The 8,176-nt window shown below is 32.4% G+C and overlaps 1 long non-coding RNA gene across 1 annotated transcript; it reads right to left on the bottom strand.

Annotated features, from left to right (window-relative positions):
- Positions 1–6,709: 6,709 nt before the first annotated feature.
- LOC128162929 (uncharacterized) lies at positions 6,710–7,040 on the bottom strand. Its single transcript, XR_008240738.1, has 2 exons — positions 6,840–7,040; positions 6,710–6,786 (listed from the first exon to the last, which is right to left on the bottom strand). It is a non-coding gene; the product is annotated as an uncharacterized LOC128162929 (long non-coding RNA).
- Positions 7,041–8,176: the final 1,136 nt, after the last annotated feature.

Below are 8,176 nucleotides of genomic sequence, written 5' to 3'. Positions count from 1 at the left end.
AAAATATAGCACAGAACTTGTTTAATTTGATACCAAATGACATTATTTAATATATTAACAATAACTGAATTAATTTTTTTTCATAAAATGATAACGATTTTTGCTATCAGAAAAATACGTGTATGAGCTGCTGACCCCTAATTATAGGGGCCAGCCCTTTTTTCTTAATTTTAAATGAAAGCTCTCGTTATTCTAAACAACTTTTGTTCTATATGTTATTAACAAAATATTTTTAGTTTAAAGGTTATAATACAAAAAGCAACAAAATTTCAGCCCCGAAAAAATCTTAAACTTTGGCGACAAATAGCTCAAAAACTAACAAAGAAATTACCTAAATTTTCATGCCAGCAAAACTATAAAATGTTACCGACAATTTCGCCAAATTTCATGCATCTATCATCTGTAGTTCCCGAGATCAACTCTGGACAAAAGACCCCCCAATTTTCAATTAAAGGGCAATAACTCATAAGCGGAAGTGAATTTTAAAAATTTGAAAAAAACGTCTAGAGATATTAATATCATTCACATACCCTGAAAGTTTCATAGCAATCAGACAAAAAATGTTCGAGAAATCTCGTGCACAAAATTTGCGGGAAAAAAAAAAAAATAATAATAAGAAACAGTAGAATAACAGAAGGGTTTTCCGTTGAAAAACGGAAAACCCTAAAAACATTACAATCACTAGAAGGTCTTCCGTTGTAACGGAAGACCTTAATAACTAGACTCTTGTTGCTTTAGCAACAAAAAGGTCTTCCGTTCCTAACATATAAATCTGTACAAAAGATCCATTTCTCTTGTAAACAGAAAACGGATATAATTTATACTGTAAAGAAATTCCCAAGAAATAAACAAAACAAAAAGACAAATCGTCATTTTTTGAGTACTTTCTGTGACGACCGGAAGTTACGCCGGATCATACAAAACATAGTAAACATATCTTCATACATTGCCTTGTCTTTCCTCAAAGTTTGGATGTTCAAGTTTTTGTTAGTTATAATATCTCGTTGAGAAAAGGTTTTTGTCTCGGGACTGGAAACGAACGAACGGAAGTGATTAAAAAATTGAAAATACGTATTTTAGTACATTTACCTATGATACGTTATTGTTCATCACATTGAGTAAAATGTTAAAAAAATTCTTATGTTAAAACAAAACAAAAAACCTTTTATTGCTAAAACACTTCGAGTGAAAACCGGAAGTGACGTACGACCAAATGGAACCTGTTCAACACATGTTCATTCAAATGTCCATTATCCATACAAGTTTTGTGTCTTGATCTCTCACTGTTTCTGAGATCTTGGGGGTAGTTTGTTTTAAAAGAAGGCTACCTGAGATATTTGAGATGTCTCACCGGAAGTAGAACTTTTTTTGGTTTTTTAAACATGTGTGGATGACCTCCTGTATTTTTGTAACTAAAATGTTACTTCCATGCTATATAACCAACATATTTTTTTTAAAAATCAGAATTTGGTGTACTTCCTGTGACGACCGGAAGTTACGCCGGATAAAACAAAATAGTGTTAACACGTGTCCATACACAGGTCTATAATCCTACAAAGTTTGGTTGTTGAAGTCGTTACCGTTTTTGAGATCTCTTCGATATAAGGTTTTTTGTCTCAGGAAACGGACAAACGAAAGTGCTTAATGAAATTTAAATTTTTTATATCTTGTTTACTTTCCTATTTTACATTGTTATTCATCAAAGTAGCTAAAACTATCAAAATAAAAACAGTTTAACGGATAAACAGTTTGATTTGTTTGACTCTTCCGCTGTGGACCGGAAGTGACGGACGACAAAATGAAACTGTTTAAACACATCTTCAATCAAATGTCTATGATTAGTGAAAGTTTTGTGTCTTGATCACGTACAGTACCCGAGAACTTGCGGGTACAAAATATGTTTTAAAAAAGCTTCCTGAGATAATCGAGATATCTCACCGGAAGTATAACTTTTTTGTTTATTTAACATTGCATAGATGACATATGTTAGGATCTATATTAATATTTTTATTCTATGGAAAATAAATAAAATACGTAAAAACAAAAAAAATTGAAGAGCTTCCGGTGACGACCGGAAGTTACGACGAACAAAACAAAAGTGTTTAAACACATCTACAACTATAGGTCTATCATCCCTCAAAGTTTGGATGTTCAAATCTTTATCGTTTCTGAGATCTCGATGTGACAAGCTTTTTGTCGCGGGACAGGAAAACGGACGACAGGAAGTCGATTTTGAAAAAATAAAAAAAGTGCCTCGAGATACAATCATTTTCTATCACTCTGAAAACTTTAAGTAAATCGATCCAGCCATCCCTGAGATATCTTGTGGACAAAAAATGGGAAAAAAATAATAATAAAAAACATTACAATCTCTATAAGGTCTTCCGTTGGAAACGGAAGACCTTAAAAAGAAACATGACAATCACTATAAGGTTTTCCTTTGGAAACGGAAGACCTTAATAAAAAGGAACATTACAATTACTATAAGATCTTCCGCTGGAAACGGAAGACATTAACTAGACTCTTGTTGCTATAGCAACAAAAAGGTTCCTTATGTATTTATTCGACAAAAAGTCCATTTCTCTTGTAAACAGAAAATGGATATAACATATACTGTAAAGGAATTCCAAAATAATAAAAAAAAAAAACCAAAAGACAAAATGTCAATTTCTGAGTACTTTCTGTGACGACCGGAAGTTACGCCGGATCATTTAGAACATGGTGAACAAATTTTCATACATTGTTTTGTCTTCCCTCAAAGTTTTCATGTTCAAGTTTTTGTAAGTTATAATATCTCTTTGAAAAAAGGTTTTTAGTCTCGGTACCGGAAACGAACAAACGGAAGTGATTTAAGAAATTAAAAGAAGATGTTTTAGTACATTTACCTACGGTACTTTTATATTAAAACAATATTAAAACATTAAAAAATAGTAAAACAATATTAAAACAAATCTAAAGTTAAAAAAAAAACTTCTATTCTTTGAACGCTTCAAGTGAGAACCGGAAATGACGTACGACCAAATGAAACACGTAAAAAACATGTTCAATCAAATGTTAATTATACATATAAATTTTGTTTCTTGATCTCTCACAGTTTCTGAGATACTGTGGGTACTTTGTTTTTTTAAAAAGAAGGCTACTTGAGATATTTGAGATGTCTCACCGGAAGTAGAACTTTTTGTTGTTTATTTATAATGTGTATATGACCTTTTGTATTTCTATAGCTTAAATGTTACTTCCATGCTAATTAACCAAATATTTTAAAAAAATCAAAATTGGGTGTACTTCCTGTGACGACCGGAAGTTACGCCGGAAAAAACAAATTAATTTGAACCCATGTACATACATAGATCTATCATCGCACAATGTTTGGTTGTTCAAATTGTTACTGTTTTTAAGATCTCGTCGAAATAAGGTTTTTTGTCTCGGGACAGGAAACGGACAAACGGAAGTGCTCAGTGTAAATTGTATTAAATATTTCTTGTATACTTGCCTTTGTACGTAATTGATAATTAAAAATACTTAAAATATCTAAGGAAAACAGTCAAACTGATAGACAGCTCGATTTGTTTGAACTCTTCCTGTGTGGACCGGAAGTGACGGAAGACCAAATGAAACCGGTTAAACACATCTTCAATCAAATGTCTATCATTCATGAAAGTTTCATGATATGATCATTGATAGTTTCTGAGATCTCGCGGGTACAAAATGTGTTTTAAAAAAGCTAGCTGAGATAATTGAAATATTTCACCGGAAGTAGATTTTTTGTTGTTGATTTAACATCGCATAGATAACTTATGTATAGAATTATAGTTTTATGTTTATTCTATGGAAAAGAAATTTAATGCGTAAAAATGATAATTTTTGAAGTGCTTCCGGTGACAACCGGAAGTTACGACGAACAAAACAAAATAATTTAAACACATCTACAGCTATAGGTCTATCATCCCACAAAGTTTGGGTGTTGAAAACTTTACCGTTTTTGAGATCTCGAGGTGACAAGCTTTTTCAACGCGGGACAGGAAACGGAAAACCGGAAATAAATTTTGAAAAAAAATGAAAAAAAAGCCTAGAGATATTATCATTGTCTTTCATTCCAGAAAATTTCAAAAATATCTATCCAGCCATCTCCGAGAAATCTTGTGGACAAAAAAAGGGAAAAAAATAATAATAACTAGACTCTTGTTGCTATGGCAACAAAAATGTCTTCCGTTCCTCATGTATTAATCTGCACACAAAATCCAGTTATCTTGTAAACAGAAATTGGATATAATATATACATTTTGTTTTTCCTCAAAGGTTGGATGTTCCAAGTTTCTGTTACCTTTAGTATCTCGTTAAGAAAAGAGTTTTATCTCGGGACCGGAAACGGACAAACGGAAGTGATTAAGGAAATTAAAAGTAGATATTTTTAGTACATTTACCTACGGAACGTTACTGTTCTTCACATTGAGTAAAATGTTAAAAAAATCTAAAGTAAAAAAAGTCATCTGCTTGAATGCTTCAAGTGAGAACCGGAAGTGACGTACGACAAAATGAAACCCGTTAAACACATGTACAAACAAATGTTCATCATCCATATAAGTTTGTTGTCTTGATCTTTCACAGTTTCTGAGATCTTGCGAGTACTTTATGTTTTTATAAAATAAGGCTATTCGAGATATTTGAGATATCTCACCGAAAGTGGATTTTTTTTTTACCATTTGAATATGACCTTTTATATTTCTTTAGCTTAAATGTTACTTCCAGGCTAAGTAAACAAAATAATTTTTAAACAATCAAAATTTTTTGTACTTCCTTTGACGACCGGAAGTTACGCCGGATTAAACAAAATAGTGGTAACACATGTACATACATTGGTCTATCATTCCACAAAGTTTGGTTGTTCAAGTCGTTACCGTTTTTTAGATCTCGTCAAAATAAGAATTTTTGACTCGGGACAGGAAACGGACAAACGGAAGTGCTCAATGAAAATTAAATTTATAATTTCTTGTTTACTTGCCTATCTTACATTATTATTTATCGAAATAACTAAAACTATCAAAGGAAAAAAGTTAAACTGACAAACAGCTCGATTTGTTTGAACTCTTCCGGTGTGGACCGGAAGTGACGGAAGACAAAATAAAAGCGTTTAAACACATCTTCAATCAAATGTCTATCATACGTGAATGTTTCGTGCTTTGATCACTTTTAGTTTCTGAGATATCACGGGTACAAAATGTGTTTTATAAAAGCTACCTGAGATAATTGAGATATCTCACCGGAAGTAGAATATTTTTGTTGATATTACATCGCAGAGATATCCTATGTATAGATTTATACCTTTATAATTTTTGTATGGACAAAACAATTAATGCCTAAAAATAATTATTTTTGAAGTGCTTCCGGTGACGACCGGAAGTTACGACGAACAAAACAAAAGTGTTTAAACACATCTACAGCTATAGGTCTATCACCCCACAAAGTTTGGATGTTCAAGTCTTTACTGTATTTGAGATCTCGAGGTGACAAGCTTTTTGTCGCGGGACAGGAAACGGACGAACGGAAGTGAATTTAGAAAATCTTTTACTAAAAACCACTAGATGTTTATATTTTCAGTCATTCCTGAAAATTTAATAAAAATTCATCAAGACATCTCTGAGAAATTCACAAGACAAAAAGGGGAAAAAAATAATAATAATAATAAAAAGAAACATTACAATCACTATAAGGTCTTCCGTTGGAAACGGAAGACCTTAAATATGAAATTAAACAAGATATAAAAAAATAAAATTTCATTAAGCACTTCCGTTTGTCCGTTTCCTGTCCCGAGACAAAAAACCTTATATCGAAGAGATCTCAAACACGGTAACGACTTCAACAACCAAACTTTGTACGATTATAGACCTGTGTATGAACACGTGTTAACACTATTTTGTTTTAACCGGCGTAACTTCCGGTCGTCACAGGAAGTACACCAAATTTTGATTTTTAAAAAATATGTTGGTTATTTAGCATGGAAGTAACATTTTAGTTACAAAAATACAGGAGGTCATCCACACATGGTAAAAAAGCCAAAAAAAGTTCTACTTCCGGTGAGACATCTCAACTATCTCAGATAGCCTTCTTTTAAAAAAACAAACTACCCCCAAGATCTCAGAAACAGTGAGAGACCAAGACACAAAACTTGTATGGATAATGGACATTTGAATGAACATGTGTTGAACGGGTTCCATTTGGTCGTACGTCACTTCCGGTTTTCACTCGAAGTGTTCAAGCAATAAAAGATTTTTTGTTTTGTTTTAACATTAGAATTTTTTAACATTTTACTCAATGTGATGAACAATAACGTATCATAGGTAAATGTACTAAAATACGTATTTTCAATTTCTTAATCACTTCCGTTCGTTCGTTTCCGGTCCCGAGACAAAAACCTTTTCTCAACGAGATATTATAACTAACAAAAACTTGAACATCTCAACTTTGAGGAAAGACAAGGCAATGTATGAAGATATGTTTACTATGTTCTGTATGATCCGGCGTAACTTCCGGTCGTCAAAGAAAGTACTCAAAAAATGACGTTTTGTCTTTTTGTTTTGTTTACTTCTTGGGAATTCCTTTACAATATAAATTATATCCGTTTTCTGTTTACAAGAGAAATGGATCTTTTGTACAGATTTATATGTGAGGAACGGAAGACCTTTTTGTTGCTATAGCAACAACAGTCTAGTTAAGGTCTTCCGTTTCCAACGGAAGACCTTATAGTGATTGTAAGGTTTTTAAGGTCTTCCGTTTCCAACGGAAGACCTTATAGTGATTGTAATGTTTCTTATTAAGGTCTTCCGTTTCCAACGGAAGACCTTATAGTGATTGTAATGTTTCTTTTTATTATTATTATTATTATTATTATTTTTTTCCCCGATTTTCTCAGAGATGACTGGATAGATTTTCTTGAAATTTTCAGGAATAATAGAGAATGATAAAGTGTAGGAATGATTTTTTCATTTTTTAAAAATTCATTTCCGGTCGTCCGTTTCCTGTCCCGCAATTAAAAAGCTTGTCACCTCGAGACCTCAAAGATGGCAAAGACTTGATCAACCAATTTTTGTAGGATGATAGACCTGTGTATGTAGATGTGTTTAAACACTTTTGTTTTGTTCGTCGTAACTTCCGGTCGTCACCGGAAGCACTTCAAAAATAGTTATTTTACGCATTAAATTCATTTTCCGTAAATTAAATAAATAAGTATAATTCTATGCATAACTTATCTATGCAATGTTAAATCAACAAAAAAATTCTACTTCCGGTGAGATATCTCAATCATCTCAGGAAGCCTTTTTAAAACACATTTTGTACCCGCGAGATCTCAGAAACTATAAGTGATCAAGACACGGAACTTTCGTGGATGATAGACATTTGATTGAAGATATGTTTAACTGGTTTCATTTTGTCTTCCGTCACTTCCGGTACACACCGGAAGAGTTCAAACAAATCGAGCTGTTTATCAGTTTAACTGTTTTTCTTTGACATTTTTAGCTAGATAAATGAAATATAACGTACAAAAGGCAAGTATACAAGAAATGTTTAATACAATTTACATTGAGCACTTCCGCATGTCCGTTTCCTGTCCCGAGACAAAAAACCTTATTTCGACGAGATCTCAAAAACGGTGACGACTTGAACAACCAAACTTTGTGGGATGATAGACCTATGTATGAACATGTGTTAACACTGTTTTGTTTTGTTCGGCGTAACTTCCGGTCGTCACCGGAAGCACTTCAAAAATTTTGTTTTCTTCATATTTTATTCATTTTACATAAAATGAAAATATCAGTATATAATCTTACATATGTCATCTATATAATGTTAAATTAGCAAATAAATTTTACTTCCGGTGAGATATCTCAAATGTCTCTGTGTAGCTTTCCATTTTACAAATTTGATGTCCGTGAAATTTTTGTCACTGTAAGTGATTGAGATTATTCACAATATTTATCATATCCACTTTTTTTCTATGTGAGAGAAGCAATGTTTTACAGTTAAATTGATACATGTATATCAAAACGGAAGACCTTTTTGTTGCTTTTGCAACAAGTGTCTAGTTAAGGTCTTCCGTTTCCAACGGAAGACCTTATAGTGATTGTAAGGTTTTTTATTATTATTATTTTTTTTTTCCCCTTTTTTTGTCCACAAGATT

This window comes from Crassostrea angulata, chromosome 9, assembly GCF_025612915.1.
Source record: "Crassostrea angulata isolate pt1a10 chromosome 9, ASM2561291v2, whole genome shotgun sequence".
NCBI classification, from domain to species: domain Eukaryota; kingdom Metazoa; phylum Mollusca; class Bivalvia; order Ostreida; family Ostreidae; genus Magallana; species Magallana angulata.
This window is presented reverse-complemented; position numbering and strand designations above follow the sequence as displayed.